Genomic DNA, 20,275 nt, shown 5'->3' on the forward strand with positions numbered 1-20,275 from the left:
GTTCCAACCATCTTCTCCTATGTGACCCTGCGTAGCCCAGTTTAAAACCATTGTGAAATCCTTTCCACAGTTAATGTGCATCCTCCACATCTCCATACCACTGTAGCCAAAAAGTCAAACTGTTCAATTTAAGTGTTATATGAGTGTTTTGCTGCAAGCCCTTGTGATCCTCTACCACCACCTCTCTGTCCCTGAGGGAGCCAGAAAGCTCCTTGCACCCCTTGTATCCCACTACCCTTCCCCACATTATATAAGCAGGTGCCTGAATGCACACTTTGAACATTCATGTCAGAATTTACAGTACTCTCTCCTGCGGAAACCTCTGTTGAAAGCCCACCATGCTCCTACCTGCCTTGCCTCTCCCTTACCCACTGTTCCCACGCCACCTTGAGTGGGACACCCTTGAAGGGGCAGAGGTACTATGGGCAACCTGCTGGCCATGAAGACCGTAGAGGCAGGTCTAGTTGGCCTGCCCCTATCTATACAACCTTGCCCCTTTTTAGTAAACCCAGACCAAAGCATACTGCCAGTCCTGTAGGAGACGGGTACTCGCTCAAAAATTATCAGGGGCAGATCTCCTCAGTCGAATGTCCCCATGCCCCTATTATAATGAGTATATATATTCTAAATTATGCCTGACTGTTTCAATGCAGCTTTTCTACTAATACAAGTAAAATGATCTAGAAATGCCCCAAAATGGCCAAAATGAACTGTATGAAATTATCTTGATTCATCCCAGAAGCTAAAGAAAAGCTTCGCAAGTCTTGCATCAGCTGCCAGCAGAGCTCTGAATTAAATTCTTTGAACTGCCCTTGATTGATCAGGCAGTAAATAAAGCCGAGTCACATTAATCATAAGAGACATGTCATGTGCTTTCTTCCAGTAAGTTTGCTGGCAATAGAGAGAGAACTTGTGGGACTACACACAAGTAACTAAATAGACAGGCAAACGTGGGCATCTGCAGTGAAATCTATGGCACACGATTTTAAAATAAAAAACCTTGCAGAAATTTACAAAATACCTCATTCTCAGAGCTTCATTATTTTTTGTGGCGAAGTCACATGTGAATAAGTTTGAACTACCAAATTATTTGCGTTGCCCTTGGTGTTCCTATATTGCTTTCTGACAGCCATGATGTATAAACCTCACAGAGAATCCGAACCTAATCAAACAAATCTCTCAATGTGAGAATTGATTAAGAATGCACAAAAACAGACACTAAAAGAAAATGTCTGTGTAACTGACAGGCCATCACTTATAAGTCAGAGAACGAATGGGTAAATCAGACGCTGTTAACACTCATTTTCAACATGTTCACTTATTAAATCTTGCACATCTCTCCGTCTGCTCGTTGTATATCCCCCATGTAAATCAGAATTAGAGCTTGAAGTTCTGGGTTTTTCCGAACCCAGTGGTGCCAGGTAACACACCCTAAGACTTCGAGTCCTTCCTGTTTCAGACTACAGAAACACAGAGTCTTCTTGGTGAAGTCAAAGATCTTGTTTATTGGCTGCAGCCAGTAACAGGTATCCTAGAAGTACAACACAGTGTATATTCTCAGGAGACTGCTCCCTTTGCAAAGCTAACCTTCTCTTTTATACAAAATATTATGCTTTAGGCAAACATTCCTTATTTTACAGTTGACCATTCACATATTTTCACTACAAAGAAATAGCAGGTTTATGATGACAAGCCCATATTCCAGTTTGTCCAGCCCTCAATCAATTACCCGGAAAGGCTTAGTACTTTCATCAGATATCGACGGACCCCCAATAAAAACGGGCACCTCCTCCTTGTAAAGCAAGTCATAAAGAAAGAAACAGAGACAGGTGTGTGTAAGATTAGGCATGGTATGTGTGTGATGAAAGGTTTATGATGTGTTGTGACTTGATACTAATCTCATTCGGCCACTGGGAAAGAAACTGGCCGAACAGGTTTGGCTTCAGGCAGTGGAGTCAGCTTGCCCAGGTCACAGAGGAGTCAGCAAAGGTGTACGTGTCCTTCAGACTCGTTTTCAGCATTAGACATTGGCCTATGTGAGGGCAATCACAAAATGGCTGTCGTTTAAATGGAACACGAGGGTTCAGGACGGAAACTCTGATATTCGGGTGATTTCGTTACCCGAATATGAATACAATGCTTGTGCATACTATTCTGATCATTCTCGGTCTGCTGATACCAAAATCGTTGTGATACGACGATGTTTATAACACGGGTCCAGAATTTTCAGTACCACAGACCCTCCTTTTGCCCTTACATAGGCAATAACCTATACTCACGCTAATCTGAGTCCAGGTCTATATTCATAAAGTCATTGAGATGTTGCTGTAGCATCATCCTATTACTTAGCTCGTCCCTTGATACAGGTTTCCTTACACACGATGTAGCACAGAGGCCACATATTGCAGGAGCACACTGTACACACAGACAGGACAGGAAAAGAATGGCTAAGATCATCCCAATGACTACCAGAGTCTTCCATCCCCAGGAGGATATCAGCTCCCAGAACCACCCCATCAATGACCAATCTCCTTTATCCACGTGAATAGACTCGGAGATCTTATGTAGTTTGGAAATGGCCTGGTAGACTGTTGGAGCATTATCTGGGATGAAAACACAGTAACTTGATTGGATCACTTTACATACCCCACCTCGGTCTGCAAGTATGAAGTCTAATGCGACCCTGTTCTGAAGAGTCATAAGGCGATCCGACTGGAGCTCAGCAGTCAAATTACTAAGGGCACCAGCGGTTTCAACTACCGTGGATTCAACCACCTTTGTCAATTGCCTTATGTTCCTGCTGTTAACCATAGGGCCCCAAAACGGCAGAAAACCCTTTGCGAAATCTCCAAATTCTTGTCCTGTAGTGTCTTCTTTACTTATGACACCTCGAACCATCCTTGTCTTATGGTAATCTGCCGCGGCCGTGTAGGTGGGAGGTAACAGGAACGAAACAAAACATGTGCCTGAGAAGTCAGGAGGCAACCATGTATAGGCTCTATTTTGGCAGATGAAATAGGTACCCTTAGCTGCTAAGAACGAAGGAGAAGTCTGAGACGCAAAAACATATGTTTCAGTGCAGATACTTTTCCCTAACTGAGCTCTGGGATTCTTGCTATTACCTTGCAGACATAGGTGACCCTGATGGGGTACAATCCAAATCGGGGAGGATCTCTTTGCTCGCTGGTTCCCACTCAGAGTAACTCCATATCCTGTTATGTTCCATCCAATATATGCTAGTGTCTCATCTCTCGGGATAGTCTCATAGGAAATATGTTCCCTAATCATATCTACTATACCCTTAGCTAGAGCACTATTCTTAGGATTATCTTTCACAGAACGTAGGGGGTTGGCTTCATACGCATATATGAACACGTTCTATATGCCCATACAGAACCATTATGGCTGAAAGGCAGGACCAGATAAGGGATACCTTTATCAGTAGTATGGGGCATAAGACCACACACCCAACAGTTAGTTGTGTTCACTACTAATTGGTGTTGGTGTAGAAGCTGAATGAATGAATTGTTGGCAAACTCTAATCTTCTGGCAGACTCATGTTCAGACAGGGGGTGAAAAGAATGCGAGGAAACAGTAGAAGGAGGTATAGGCTGAGTAATGGGTGCAAATGTCACTTGAAAAGAGAATAAAACATATCCTATTAAAAACGTCATTACACTAAGCAACATGAAAATACATAATATCAAAAATCGTTTCTTTGTCATTATTATACCCATTCTGGCTTTAAAGTCCACCTGTCTGGCAGGTCTCTCATTCTTGAAAAACTCCATCCTCTCTAATTGCTGCTCGTGGTGGTAGGGTGTTCTATGCTAGGGAATGCTTCTGTCAGTCCAGGGCAACTCCCTTAGACCGACCAGAACTGTCGACCTAACGTCTTCAGCTGCACTCCAAAGACTTGGGCAACCATGACCCTACAGCTGAACCCGGATGGCGGTTCGAAAAGAAAAAAAAACAAAAATAAGAAAGTTTCTCAGATGAGAGAGCCGCACTTTTTAAAAAAATAGCAAAGGAACGGGAAAAAAGTTATTTGTCCTTACTTCTTGGTCTCAAATTATAACGGCTTTTTCCAGGTACTGTCTGGTTCTGGAACAAGAGTTCAGGCTCTGTAGTGTTCAATCGAATTGACGGTGGCACAGCTTCTTGCAAATTATTGTCACTTTCTTGTTCAGAAATTGTTCCTTTTACACGTGCATCGCTAAATGGCAAAAAACGAGGCACAGTCTCAGTCTCAGAGTCGGCGATCCCCTCCTGGACCCACCGGTCGTATGGTAGAGGAAAAGGGACCTTCTTGCAGTGTACGCCGTGGATCCAGTTCTTTTTCCCTTCCACTCGAACAGCTGATCTTGTTGAGAGAAGGACGAGGTAGGGGCCGGTCCAACGGGGCTGGTCATTCTTTGTCCGCTGGAAGTTCTTGACCAGTACCCATGATCCAGGATCGATAAGTTGTCCTGGAGCTTCAGAGACCTGAGGCAGAGTATCGTGAACCTGTTGGTGTAGAACACGCAATTTAGCCGTCAATTCATACAAATAATCAAGCAGTACAGGGTGTTCGATCTCACTGAATTTTGTTGGTCTTGGCACTCCCCATATGTTGGCCGGGCGGCCAAACACAATTTCATAGGGACTAAGGGGGTTATTCTAACTTTGGAGGAGTGTTAATCCGTCCCAAAAGTGACTGTAAAGTGACGGATATACCACCAGCCGTATTACGAATTCCATAGGATATAATGGACTCGTAATACGGCTGGTGGTAAATCCGTCACTTTTCCGTCACTTTTGGGACGGATTAACACCTCCTCCAAAGTTAGAATAACCCCCTAAGTCCCACTCGCGAATGCACAGTCATTCTTGTTGATAGGAGTGCTAGAGGCAGAGCGTCAGGCCATTTAAGACCAGAGCTCGCTTGTATCTTTGCCAACTTCAGTTTTAGCGTGCCATTATAGCACTCTACTAGTCCAGCTGATTGGGGGTGATTTGCAGCGTGGAATTTTTGCTGGATACCTAGCCCTTCACATACTTTTTTCATCACTCGACCCACAAATTCACTCCCATTATCACTCCAGACCATTCTCGGCATTCCAAACCTAGGGAAGAATTCTTTGGCAAGGGCTTTAGCTGTGGATAAGGCAGTGTTGTCTTTTAAGGGATATGCTTCTACCCATCTTGAAAAAGCACAAACAACAACGAGTACGTATTTCAGATTGTTGCACCTTTCCATGTGGATGAAATCTAGCTGCAAAACCTTGAACGGATACGTTGGAGGCGCAAAATGACCAGCTGGAGTTGGGGTTCCCCTACCAGGATTGTATTTCAAACACACCATGCAATTCTTGACCACATTCTCTGCACATTTAGGAATTCCAGCATTTTGCCATACTGGAGCCAACAACTTACAAATCCCTTTCACACTGATATGGGCCATTCCATGAGCCATTGTCACCACTGCAAGCACATACGCATCGGGTAACAACCATCGCTGATGTTCTGACAAGTCAACCCAACAACCATTTTCATCCAATTTACCCGTACTTTCTTTCCACACACTCAACTCTTTCTCTGAAGCTTCAGCTTGAAGAGACTTCACACCCTCTATCGTATCTTCACACATTCCAACGTCACCAACCCATCTTGCGGGGCCTGCCACATACATTCGATTCATCACATCTTTTGCTGTTTCTTTTGCGATTTCGTCAGCAAATGCATTGCCACGACCGTCATCATCAGTAACCTTCTTGTGTGCACTGCATTTCACAATCGCAACTTGTAATGGCAAGGTCAGTGACTCAAGAAGCTCATTCACCAACTGACCATGCCGAATTTTAGTTCCATGCGAAGCCAGGAACCCACGTTCTTTCCACAATCGTCCAAAACTATGGGCCACACCAAACGCATACTGGCTGTCGGTATATATGGTCACTTTCATTCCTCTCGATAACGCACACGCTCTCGTAAGTGCAATCAGCTCTGCTGCTTGAGCTGAATTATGTGGTATACGTGCAGCTTCAACAATCGTATGCAAAGTTGTGACAGCATATGCTGCAGTCGTATCACCATTCGAAGCTTGAAGCATGAACCATCCACCCATAAGGTACCATCACACTTTACAAGAGGAGTATCTTTAAGATCTACTCTCCCTTTCGTTTCTTCTTCTGTCCTAAGAAAACAATCATGTTGTTCAACATCATCTGTCTCTACTGAAATCGGCAATAACGTGGCTGGATTCAACGTATTGCACCTCTTTATGTGCACATGACTCGCTAACAGTGTCAACTCGTAACCAGACAATCGAGCACTAGTTAAATGCTGTGTCTTGGTCCTGTTTAACAACGTGTCCACTGCATGTGGAACCATCACAATCAACATATTATTCATCACTAACCCAGCAGACTGTCGAATAGAAACAGCTGCTGACGCTGTGGCTCTCAAGCAACTCGGCAATGCTTTAGCTACCGGATCCAAAGTTGACGAAAAATATGCGCATGGGCTTGTCTCCAAAAGACTGTGTCAGCACTGACAATGCACAACCCTCTTTCTCATGGACATACAGTGTAAAGGCGTTACTGTAGTCGGGGGTACCCAACACAGGAGCCGAACACAATGCATTACGCAATTCGGAAAAACTTTTCTGACAATCTTCAGACCACGGAACGGGGTTTGGTGTATCTTTATAGGTCAATGCTACCAAAGGTTTGGCCAGCATAGAAAAATTCGGTATCCATTGTCTGCAGTATGATGTAATGCTCAAGAAAGCACGTACTTCTCTCTGTGTCCTTGGCACACTCAATTTTGCAATTGTCTGAATTCTTTCTGAGGTCAGTTTCCTTCCCTCCTTCGATAAGAGATGACCTAAGTAGGTCACTTCTTGTCGACAATATTGCAGTTTTGAAAGGGACACTTTGTGATGTAAATCAGACAAATGACGCAACAACAACAAGGTGGCTTCTTTACAAATCTCTTCAGTATCTATAGCGACTAGCAAATCATCAATGTACTGAATAAGGGTAGCGCCGTCAGGTAAAACAATTGCATCAAGCTGTGTTTTTAAAGCCTGACTAGATATTGATGGACTTTCACAGTAGCCTTGTGGAGCGCGTTTGAAGCGGAAACTTCGGCCTCCTAAACTGAAGCCAAAAATATCCCTGCTCTCCTTTGCAATCGGGATGCTGAAGAAAGCATTCTTTAAGTCAATCACCGAGAACCAGGTGGCGGAAGCTGGAATCATAGTTAATATGGCAGTGATATCAGGAACAACTGGAAACTGTGGCACAACTATTTTATTTACCTCTCTAAGATCAATCAAGAGCCTGTAAACAGGTGGCTTAGAGGGGTCAGTACGTTTCAAAACAGGCAGAACAGGACTATTACAAACGTTGCCTCTTGTCTCTTCAATTACATCTTTTTCAATTAAATCATAAATGATCGCTAGCAACGCCTTTTCACCTTCACTAGAGATCTTGTATTGTTGAATGTGTGGTAATTTAACATTGGCTTTCAATGTCACAACATAAGGCGGTATTTCCAACAGACCCACGTCATTAGGACCAGTAGCCCAAATGGTATCAGGAAGAAACGACAATTCGGTCGGAAGTTTATCCTTTGACAAATACATTGGAGAGACCATTTTCCTACCCAGTGTAAGTTGTACTCCCGAAGGAGAACAATATAATGTTGCATACAATCTTTTCAACAAATCCAATTCTAACAAGTTTTCACCACAACCTGTCGTCAGAATAAGGGGTGCTTCCAATTCACAAGGTCCAACAGAAAGGGACATAGGACTAGAAATCGGGTTCCTAACCGGGGCGCCAGAAAAACCTACTGAAACATTCATCTCGCCAGACAAAGGTGCGCCAGGGAGTTTTAAGTGCATAATAGAACTCTTTGTAGCACCAGTATCCAACAGAAAAGGCTCCGACACACCTGAGGTAATTACCTTAACATAAGGTCCATTCTGATCCACTGGAACTAAAAAAACTCCCTCTCTTCATCTATGGCTGTCCTAGCAATTATTACCTTCCAAGTTCTCATCTTCTGCATAGTAGTCGTCAGCATAGTACTGAGCCGTTCTACCAGACGCGTTATGTTGCTGGTCAAAACTATTCATTGAGTTTTGAGGCGGAAAGGAACGCGTGTTCTGGGGGAAATTTCCACGTCCTCTACCTCTAGGAGCTTGTTGAACACCTCGACCTCTTGCGCCAGAAGCACCATTCGTACGCTGTAACAAAATAGGACAACTATACTTGAAATTACCCTCTTCTTTACAATATGAACACTGATTGGGACCTACAGGAACACATGGTTGAGAAAACTCGAACCTTTGCGAGTTTCTCTGGAACTGTTGAGGTTGCTGATAGTTACTCTGACCACCACGTGGCAGATACGCCTGTTGTAAAAGAACCTTCGTCTTTAATTCTTTAGTTGTCTTGTCTGCTCTATTCTTCTCATCTTTATCCCTATTTTCGTAGTACTGTGCAGTAGCCAATATTTGTGCTGAAGAGGAAACGGCCCAAGAACTCTCTGAATCCTTCAATTTCTTACACAGCTCGGCAAGCAAATTGTGCACAAACTTGTCGACGAACAACCGTTGACCACCTTCTGTACTCATATCATGACCACTGTGGTCGATAAACGTTTCCTCAAACCTGGTGAAGAAATCAGACACTGTTTCATCTTTCTTCTGCTTACATGCAGACAATTTATCCCAATTCACACGCATCGCAGGCATTAAAGTCTTCATGTAAGTAATGATCCTAGCAGGCAGTTCTGCTACCAAAGGCTCAGGCTTGGCACCACCAACTTGTCTATCATTTGCAGCACTAATATTAGCCCATGAGTCACCTAACTCTTGTGCATGATCTGTATGGCGAATCAATCCCCACAAAGGCTGTGGAACAACATTCCCAAATAACATGTCTATGTCGGCTAAATTCATAATGCATGAGTCTGCAGTCTGTGATAATTCCTTATAATACCCTGCAGGGTTTTTATGGGGATCAGGTAAAGTCTGCTTAAGGGCTAAAACTTCAGCTCGCTTCCACGGAACATGTACCCAAACACGCTGAAAATGAGCTGGGACAGCATCAATTTGATTAGCAACATCAGCCACAACGGCGTCCTTCCATACCGGAGGGACTTCTCTCATTGGGTACTGTTGCACCTTTTTTTTAACAGAGGAGTCATGTTGGAACAATGACTGAGAAGGATCCTTATTCCTAAAGGACAACAACGTCGCAACTGCTGTCTCAACATCCGAACCCACAATCGTGCCCTTTGCAAACTCAAACCGTACACGGCACAAATCAGGCGGATTTGTTTCCAAATCATTATCCTCTAATTCCTCACAAAGGAAAGCACACATTTCTCAAAAATGTATCTTTGTTTTGGTGCTTCCCATTGACGGAAGACATCCATAACAGACTCTACATCGTATCTTAAAGGGTAAACAACCCATTTACGTGCCATATGGTCAAACATTTCTCTCTCTTGAGAATTAGGCAGTTGACTACGCGACTGCTTACGCTCCGAATCTGGGGTCACACCAGACGACCCAAAGAGAGGAAATATAAGGCTGGCAACAGTATCTGTCATTCTCTGTCGGACAGAAGGAGAAGTTGATGAAAGAACAGGAGGAAAAACAGAGGGAGGCAAGGCAGACGCAGAGGCAGACGCAGAGGCAGTATCAGGAAGAACACCAGAAGAGGCAGTCGATGTAGTACATAAAGTCGCAGGAGGTACAGATGGAGCAGGTAGCGAAGTCGGCGGCCCTTGAAGGGGCTGCGCCATAGTAGTAGGAGCCAACTGAAAAGGAGCTGGCGGCTGTGGAAGAACCTGAGGCACAATAACCGGAGGTTGCACAGCTAAAGGTTGCGGAGGTGCTGTAGCATTCTGCGCATAAGGGGGTGGCGAACATTAAAGGATCTTTCTCAAGTTCTTTTGCTGCATCTTGCTGAAGAAGCGGAAAAACTGGATAACATTTATCGGTCACCATTTTACGTTGCCTGTGCAACTGCTCATTCATCTGTTCTTCTTCATCATCTTTAAACTGCATGGCAGCTTGCATTATCGAGATACCCTCTTCCCTCTTATTTCTCTTTGCTAATTTAATTTCCTTCTGTTTGGCTTCCTTACGCCATAGGCGGAAAGAGTCAAACATCGCCGGCCGGGCTTTCTTCTTAAAAAGTTTAACCTCCAGATTATTCAGAACCTCTGTGTCAAAACTACCATATTGGGGCCATTTTAAAACACCATCTTTCCTGGTGTATCGGATCCATACTTCATTATATATGATGGGGCCTATGCCATGTTTCACATATAGTTCATAGGTTGGAGTTCCAATCGGAGGAAATCCAATCCAATCGGGAATCCCTATTATAACCAAGACAAAACAAATTTCCATGTCTGCTAAGGCCAGGCATCTTCGCTCTCTAGTCTAGCTTCAAACTTCAAAGGATTATCGAATACGATAGTCTTGTGAATACACGAATCCCTCGGCTTTGGTACTTGCAAGTTACAAATCAAAGATCCCAAGGGGATACCAAACCAAGAACCAAACTAAGGACTGGGAGACGCTCCACTTATACTTAACTGAGGTATCGATGACGTCACCAGAAGACTTGTTTATCATTTCGCTCTACCAAATCATCAAGGGTCCAAAACAGGGCGACAGTCAGGGCAGCAGTCCTTCGTAGCCGTCGGAAAGCGGGGAACCTCGCAGCAAAGACTTTCGGACCACGTCAACATACAGGGGTCGATGAAGTGGCGGCCTTCCTCCAGAATTTTCACACGAAGCTCCTCACAAACCTCTGGCTTGGACTGGTACCGCTGAAATCGCCCCACGTTGGGCGCCAACTGAAGTACTGGGATTTTCAGAACCCAGTGGTGCCAGGGAACACACCCTAAGACTTCGAGTCCTTCCTGTTTCAGACTACAGAAACACAGAGTCTTCTTGGTGAAGTCAAAGATCTTGTTTATTGGCTGCAGCCAGTAACAGCTATCCTAGAAGTACAACACGGTGTATATTCTCAGGAGACTGCTCCCTTTGCAAAGCTAACCTTCTCTTTTATACAAAATATTATGCTTTAGGCAAACATTCCTTATTTTACAGTTGACCATTCACATATTTTCACTACAAAGAAATAGCAGGGTTATGATGACAAGCCCATATTTCAGTTTGTCTAGCCCTCAATCAATTACCCGGCAAGGCTTAGTACTTTCATCAGATATCGACGGACCCCCAATATAAACGGGCACCTCCTCCTTGTAAAGCAAGTCATAAAGAGAGAAACAGGGACAGGTGTGTGTAAGATTAGGCATGGTTTGTGTGTGATGAAAGGTTTATGATGTGTTGTGCCTTGATACTAATCTCATTCGGCCACTGGGAAAGAAACTGGCCGAACAGGTTTGGCTTCATGCAGTGGAGTCAGCTTGCCCAGGTCACAGAGGAGTCAGCAAAGATGTACGTGTCCTTCAGACTCGTTTTCAGCATTAGACATTGGCCTATGTGAGGGCAATCATAAAATGTCTGTCGTTTAAATGGAACACGAGGGTTCAGGACAGAAACTCTGATATTCGGGTGATTTTGTTACCCGAATATGAATACAATGCTTGTGCATACTATTCTAATCATGCCCGGTCTGCTGATACCAAAATCGTTGTGATACGATGACGTTTATAACACGGGTCCAGAATTTCCAGTACCACAAGCTCGACAAGACGGCATATGCACCTCCGCAGATATCCGTTTGAACAATGACTTCCCTACCCCTTCTGCATCAAATGATAACCCCAAGTCCCCATGATGGTCAACACCCTTTCCATGGGTAAATATTCCATAAATCTCAAATCCCATCAAGGTATGGATGACAGCTTGGGTTTCATCAAGTTCAACACTGTAACCATTTTTCACCTTCCCAAAGTGCTAAATCAGGATTCTATTACACTAAGCAAATGCTTACATTCCCAAAGCCCGGTACGTTAAAGGAGTAGCGAACTGGCGTCTTAAACATACTCAAAACCCTTCACAATATGCAACATTGTGAGATCTCCACTATATGCAACATATCTCCCTCTGACTGCATCCTCTCCCACGGTCAGGACCAGTCGAGCAAAATATACTATGTAATTTCGATGGGGTATGGTACAACTTTTACATTAGTTTCCAGTGAACATGACTGTTTTTTGCAAAGATAGTACTTCTCACTACATCTTTCCAGAGTCTCTCCCAGTTTGCCTTCATATTTTTTCTCTAAGATCTATTCACATTTACACGTAAATGAACATGGACATAACTTTTAAGCTTCCAGCAAAATAGGGTATATCGGTGGCACAAGATTTGTAGTGCTATTTGTTGCTCGTATGAACTTTTCAAAAGCACTTAGGTCTTTTGATGACACCATTTTACAATAACTCTCAACAGGGCAACACAGTAATAGTGCAAGAAGCGAGGGAGAGCGAGAGAGACACAGAAAGAGAGTGGGAGAGAGAGAAACCTTTAACATGTACGAAATCCAGAGTAAGAATGCATATTTATTATAATATTACTACCACGCCAGAAGAGAAAGATGAGTTTTCCATCATTTCATGGCTTGACCAGAAGAGCCAAGTTATTAACTCTATAAAGTTCTGTCAGTTCAACCATCGATCTCAGTATAAGGTATGTTATATAGTGCACCTCCCACTTAAACGGAGAGTTTCTCTACAAACGGCCCACCTCCTTCTACCCCAATGTAATATTAAGAATTTCGGATCTGAACATATTCACCTTAAATTCTGCCACAAATTCAAAACAGGAGAGCTCCATCATAGGCTCAGAGGTAAGGTCACTTGGTTTGAATAGAATCAAACGAATGCCATGCACACATGGGCATAAATTATATACATAAAAGCCTAATTAAATTATTTTGCTCACACCAGAATGTTTGAAGTGGCTTGTAATGGATTACATAGAGGATTTTGTACGTAGCAGCAGAGGGCAACGGACTAGGGGTGTAACACAGAACCTGCTTTTCCCACAGTGCAGAGGGATACAAGGCTCCCAAGCGAGGGAGAGCCCTCAGCCATCCGTAATCTTTGCCATGCACCCACTATATTTATTTTTGAAGATCTGCCTGTTACCCACGTTTATAAACGTTTGTCTCAGTATTGGAGGCCTCCTCCACATACTTTGCACGCACCCGCTCATGTTTTGCTACGTCCTTACTTCACTGGTAGGCCCGACTGTTTTGCTATCTTCGTGCAGTGAACATCCCTATCTAGTCCGCCTCCCCGTGAGCCAGGACTGATATCAAGCCATTTAGCATGACTCTGGTAAAAGGGAAAATATATTAGGTTATTAGTATGGTCATAAGTCTAAGTCCTCATCCTAGTCCCACAAAAACCCTCTTTAAGAATCAAATGATTCAAAGCCTCTCAGCTTCAAGTGACATGAGCATTACAGGGGCTTGAGCATGCCTAAACTTTTCAATGTAGTTCATGCTCTTCTAGAATTATAGTGTTTGTCACTGTTTACTAAATTCATAAATTCCTATTGATTTCAATGAACCATCTCCAAAAGGACGCATTCCTGTCTATTCTCTGACACCTAAAAAGTCACCTTATTATAAGTATATTTAGCAGACGCAGCTCCTCCGCTATGGAGGAGGAACGTCGCCCCCACCCACCCCGAATCAGCAGTTGCAAAACTTTTACTAGAAAACGATAATGAAGTAGGTTTATTATCATTTTGTAGTAAAAGGGGCAGGGCATTAGGGATGACGAGAAGTGCAGGTATGTTTGGCTGGACGTCTCGGGCCAGCCAAACATTCATGTGCAGTAGGCTGTCTCCAGCCCAGCAGCACAGTTGCCGGGCTGGAGAGAGCAGGCACAGACTCCCAGTCTGCCTGGGAACAGCCTGGCTGAGCGCCCCCAGCCAATCTGAATGCTCCTTTGAGCAGTGTCAGGATTGGCTGCAGGGCAGTCTGGGAGTCTGTGCCTGCAGTGCAGGAGAGGAGAGGAACGGTGCAGCGGCTGCGGCGGCAGAGAAGCAGGTAAGTGATTTTTTTATTATGTTTTTTAAAATAAATTCGCCCTCATCCCCTCCCCCTGCTCCACCCTACCCCAACAAAGCCCCACGTGCCGCTCCTGAGATTCAGCTTGATAGCCACACTACATTAACTCACACCTTCTCCATGCACTGTTTATACCCCTACATATTATAATAGTTATACTATCTAAGATAATAGCACTTACAATAACAGTTATATCTTTCAAATCACAGTAAACTTTTTACCTTCACTGGAAGTGTCCTGACCTTTCTTGTGTTACAAGAATTTGTTTGATGTAATTAATGGTTTTCCCGAAACCATGGTCGGACCGCCACTTTTTTGAGCCTCATTATTTCGGGACTTGCCTGGTGGATATGTACATATATATATATATATATATATATATATATATATATATATGTATATATATATATATATATATATATGTATATATATATATATATATATATAACCCTGTGCCGGTCACCACTAGTTAGTTATGGTTAGGACCAAGTTTCTATATCAAAAGCATTATTTTACTTGCCTAAATCTTTGGCGCCGCTTGATGAATCTTCATTAAACTTTCCCCAAAAATTTGCATGTCATGTCAGCCGCTGTCTGGAAAGTTTTGGGGTGATCCATCTAGAGGGTGAGAAAAGGGGGATCCCAAAACACAGTTTCCCCATTGATTTTCCATAGGGATTTTGAACAGCGACAGCGTTGAAACTACTGGATGGAATTACTCCACATTTGGCAGAAAGGTAGGTTCTGGTCCAGAAAGCGACCTTGTTTGTTTTAATGTAATTCTGTTCTGTAGTTTTTGAGAAATTAAGAGGAAAACTAATTTGTATATACAGCAACGTGAAGGATTCACCACCCCTCCCCATCTCATGCTGAAATTTTATTGTCTGACAATACTTCAACAACAGAAGCTGTTGAAGAGTTGTCAGCAATCTTGGGACTCGGTTAAAGCCAAGTCCTAGAAAAAAGCAAAAAAATCAAGAAAAGGGACCAGGGTACAAACACCCTGACCTCTTAGCTCTGGTAGTGGGGTCCCAGAGAGAACCTCCCCCCAAGGGCGAAAAACATTTTTTTAAATTTTACGGTCGGAGACACAGTGGATCTGCGGAAGAAATGAAGCCCCTGTTTCCATGCTTTGTTATAATAAAGACCCAGGTGGGCCAAGTCCCTGGAGCATTTTCTTAAAAATGTGGGGGGCACCTGACCCCCTCCCGCTGCCCCAGGGACCGCCACCTCCACGAGGTGTTTAGGTAAAACTATGCGGGGGGTGCATGGCCCCCTCATGCTGCCCCGGGGACTGCCACCTCCCCGGTGTAGTACAGTAATAGTCTGTGAGAGCACCCATCCCCCTTCCTGCTGCTCTGGGAACCACCACCTCCTCGGGATGATCAGTGCGATCTATGAATAGGGGTCTATGTCCCCTGCACCCCAGGGACCACCATCCTGGGGGGAAATGCATCAAGTGTGTGGGGGAGGCCCCAGGCTTCATTTCATTGATTTGTGCGGGCCGTGCAGACCCCCCGCAGCCTTGGGGATCACCACCTCCCCGGGGCTATGATTGTTGGAGGGGGGCGCACAGTCCCCCTCAAGAAGCCACTGATGGCCCTGGTATGCCCCAAACCACAGCAAACAGTTTTTGACACAGAGCCCTGTCCAGCTGGACTTGCTTCCCTCTTTTATTTTTAAGTACCAAATATTTACATTGAAAAAAAAATGACAGATACATTTTATTAAACAGTACAGATATATCTCAATCACAGTATATCATACATCAGAGCATAAAACTCTCTATCTCTCTCCCTCTCACTTTCTTTCTTTATCTCTCTCTGTTTCTCTTTCAATCAATTTCTCCCACTCACACACACACTCAGACTTTTACGCACCCACTCACAGACCCACTCAGAGCCTCATGCATACACACATAGCCCCAGTCAGACCCTCTCACACACCCACTCAAAAACCCACTCAGCTTGTGTTAGATTTGGCATCCTTGACGTGGCCTCTGCTAACTTTTTGCCTCTATTTCCCCGGTTGTTGATATGCGCTGGACTCTGTTTTTACTGTTTTTGATACTCAGGGGACTTTACTACTGCTAACCACTACTAAAGTGTAGGTGTTCCTGTGCAAAATCTATTGGTAATTGGCTTATCCATGATTAGCAAATTTGATTTACTAGTAAGTCCTTTGTAAAGTGCACTAGAGGTGCCTAGGATCTGTAAATCAAATGCTACTAGTGGGTCTGCAGCACTGATTGTGCCATCCACATAATTAGCCCTGTAAACATGGCTGAGACCTGCGACTGCAGTCTCTGTGTATGCAGTTTTAACCTGCAATTCATCCTGGCAAGTGTACCCACTTGCCAGGCCTAAACCTTCCATTTTTATACATGTAAGGCATCCCGATGGTAGGCCCTAGTTAGCCCCATGGGCAGGGTACAGTGTATGTTAAAAGTGGGACATGTACTGATGTGTTTTACATGTCTTAACAGTGAAATACTGCCAAATTCGTTTTTCACTGTTACAAGGCCTATCTCTCTTATAAGTTAACATGGGGGCTACCTTTACATATTATTAAAGTGAAGATTCCATTTCATAGGAGAAAGAAATATGTAGTTTGGTGTCTCTGAACTTACAATTTAAAAAAAGCATCTTTTGGTGAAGTTGTTTTTTAGATTGTTATTTTGAAAATGACAATTTTAGAAAGTAGGCATTTTCTTGCTTCAACCATTTTGTGACTCTGTCTGTTTGTGGATTCCCTGTCTGGGTTAGTTTGACAGTTGGGCTGTTTGTGAATCCCCTCTAGACAGTGAAACAAAGGGAGCTGGGGTGTAGCCTGCATATCCCGATGGGCCATTTGAGCTACAGTGGAGGGTGGTCACTTACACCTGAATGGTCTGTGTCGGCCCTCCTCTCACAATGCAGTCTCCAACCCTCTGGTGTGTGTCTGTGGCCTGGCCTGGGCAAGGCAGGATCTTGTGAACAACTGAGACTTTCCTTGAAAGTAGGCCTACTTCAAAGGCAGACTGGGGTATGAGTATTGGACCCAAAACCCCTGTAAATCAGATCACTTCAAGGATTCAAGAGGAACTTCTGCCTGGAGAAGAGCTGAAGAGCTGAGGAGAAGTGCTGCCCTGGCCTGTGACTGTGCTGTGTTGGGCTGTATTACAGTTGCTGCTTCTGCCTGTGCGACGGAACAGAGACTGGACTTTGTTTTGCACTCCTGCTTGAGCGGTGTCTCTAAGGGCTTAGAGTAGAGCTTGCCTCCTGTTTTGAAGCCTCAGGGACAGCAAAGGCTTCACTTCCAGTTCTAAGTCTGCATGCTGTGGAATCAAGCTTGTCAGAGGGTGCCATTCCGGTTCCTGGGCCCCTGAAATTGAATTTCTGGAGAAAACCTGTCTAAAGAAGCCAGACGACGCTGTGCGACTCTGCTAAGGATGCCGCTGCCCAGAACCAAGACGTCATCTGCCCCAAGGCTGTGGACCACGAAAAGTGTGACGACCCTGTAGACTTCATGTTGCTGCAGCCAGTGATCCCGCTTGACTTCGCTGACCTCGGAGTGTGGTAAGTCCGATGTCTGTGAGATCCGATGCCATCACAGTGCCTGCAGCCCTGTGACATCATCACGACCCCGTGAGGTTGCCCAGCAGTCTCGTGACTTCACCGGACTTCATACCTGCTGGAACGAAGGGGCCGACTTCTCAACCGATGCTGCTTCACCTCCACCGCTCTGCAGTAAGAACCCAACACCTCTGCCCATCTGCCCCGTAGCACTGGAACCGACACTGCATTGGATCCAGCGACACCTCGCTCCCTGACTCCATGAATCTGCCTGTTTTCCACTTATTTGCTAAGGTATTGCACTTGGGAGTTGGATGACTCCATAAACGGTGTCATTGGCGTCGCATTGTAGAAAACGGCTCCGTCACAATGCCGCTTAATACAAACTTGCAGAATTTGTGTTTTCAAACCATAGAAATTCACCAGGTATAGTTAGAGTTATCTCAAGTAACTAGTACTTGTGCCCTAAGGTAACTATAACTCGTATCCTTGCCATGCACTGCTAATTACCCCACAAATTATGGCACCCATGACATCCTTGATAACATAATTGATAATATCAATGTACTATTTACAGTAAAACCTTTTAGGAAAAAAAATTTGCATGGATGGGGTGTGAGTTAGAGTTACCTTAGGGCATGAGTTATAGTTACTTGAGATAACTCTAACTATAACTGGTGAATTTCTATGGTTTGGTATGTTTTAAATGTGAGCCAAACTATAACATCCCTGTAATATTTGTTTTTTTAAGTGAAGATATAGATAGATAGATAGATAGATAGATAGATAGATAGATAGATAGATAGGTAGATAGATAGATAGATAGATAGATAGATAGATAGATAGATAGATAGATAGATAGATAGATAGATAGATAGATAGATAGATAGATAGATAGATAGACTAGTTTTTGCATGGAAAGTTTTGGGGAAAGTTTAGCAGGGACTAAAAAAAAAAGGGTGTCCCAAAATGCAAAATCCCAAAATGCAAAATCCCCAAACATTTTCCATGGACTTCTTTAAGAAGGGCTACAGCAAAAACTGTTACACCAAATTTGGCAGGAGGCTAGATCTTCTCCCAGAGCCATTAGAAGCCCCGGTGTGTCCACACCAGGGGCCGATTACTTTAATTAAGGAAGGAGGGTTGTGCAGCCGCCCTCCCAGAGCCATTAATGGCCCAGGGCCCCCACCCACCAGGGGCTGGCTCACATGCTATGTCCCGGGACCCCACCCCTGGGACATTGTGGTGTGGGCAGGGAAACCTATGTTTGCTACTACCTGGTGGAAGTATGTTTGAAACTCCCACCAAGTGGGAGCAAACACAAAGGCCTAGATTTAAGAAAAATGATGCACAACTGCGCTTCGCAGTTGTGCATAAAAAAAATACCACCGCTAAACGACGTTCCCTTGCGCCATCTGTGTGCCGCATTTAAAAAGCAAAGCTCCATTGTGCAAAGGAAGGTTAGTGCTAACCATTGCGACACTCCGTAAAGAAAAATTACGGGCAATGCAGGTCAGGAGAGACCCCAGAGAGACCCCAATCAGCCCAGTACAAGCTAGGATGAACAAACATCATCACAGGAGAAGGGGAAAAGGGAGAGGAAGTGTTGTTTTAGTGAGGAAGAGAATAACATCTTGGTCAGAGAGGTGACAGAGCACCAAAACCAGTGGTACAAACAAACAGCATGGCGGTCACAGCCAACAGACAGGCGGAAGACAATGTACCACCCACACCATTATGAGAGGCCAATCCGCCACCTTTTCCGGGGCGGATTCAACGGGAACAAAAACACGTCGGAAACTGGACTTGGAAGGGAAAACTCTCACATCTACACACCCCACGAGGAACCAGGACGCCATGGAGCCGGAACTCCAAATTCTACCTGCCACTGTCTTCCTGCTCCTCTACCAGGAGCACGACTGACGGCAGTGAGGACTACGGTGAGTACTGCACCTACGACACAGGGGAGGGGGGAGGGAAAAGAGAGTGACACACACACACAACACGCAACACCCCCACCCCCACCCTCACCCACTACAACACACACACCATTACATGCTGAAACATTACATTTACACCCCCCAACCCCCCCTGGAAGAACGCAATGACAAAAGGAAATGATTTGAACGACTGTAATCTGGAAAAATCCATTACTCAAAAATATATATACACTATTAACAAATATGTACACCAAGAATTCAAGTCCATGTACTGCACCTACATAGTCCGTGGACCACTGAGCCCAAAATGCATGGACGAGGCCCACACTCAATACCCGATCCAAACAGAGAGAACACTGCAGGGGCATCAGATCGACATAAAATAGGCACCTCAGGGGGAAGGGAAGGGGGAGCACCTCAGCCGGATGAGTGCACGACGCCAGCTCCACGAGGGGGCTCCATGCCCATTGATGTATCCTGGGGAGTGCAAAGCCACAGTCTCTCAAGTCTTTTCAGTGGGTGGTTTGCCCACTGCTTTATCCTGGGGAGTGCAAATCCACAGTCTCTCAAGTCTTTTCAGTGGGTGGTTTGCCCACTGCTTTATCCTGGGGAGTGCAAAGCCACAGTCTCTCAAGTGGATAACAGTCTCCACTGGTTCTGGAGGGAGCTTTGTGCCCAGAGTGCTTCATCATGCCAAGGACTGAGGTAGTGGATG

Source organism: Pleurodeles waltl, chromosome 1_1 (assembly GCF_031143425.1).
Source record: "Pleurodeles waltl isolate 20211129_DDA chromosome 1_1, aPleWal1.hap1.20221129, whole genome shotgun sequence".
NCBI classification, from domain to species: Eukaryota; Metazoa; Chordata; class Amphibia; order Caudata; family Salamandridae; genus Pleurodeles; species Pleurodeles waltl.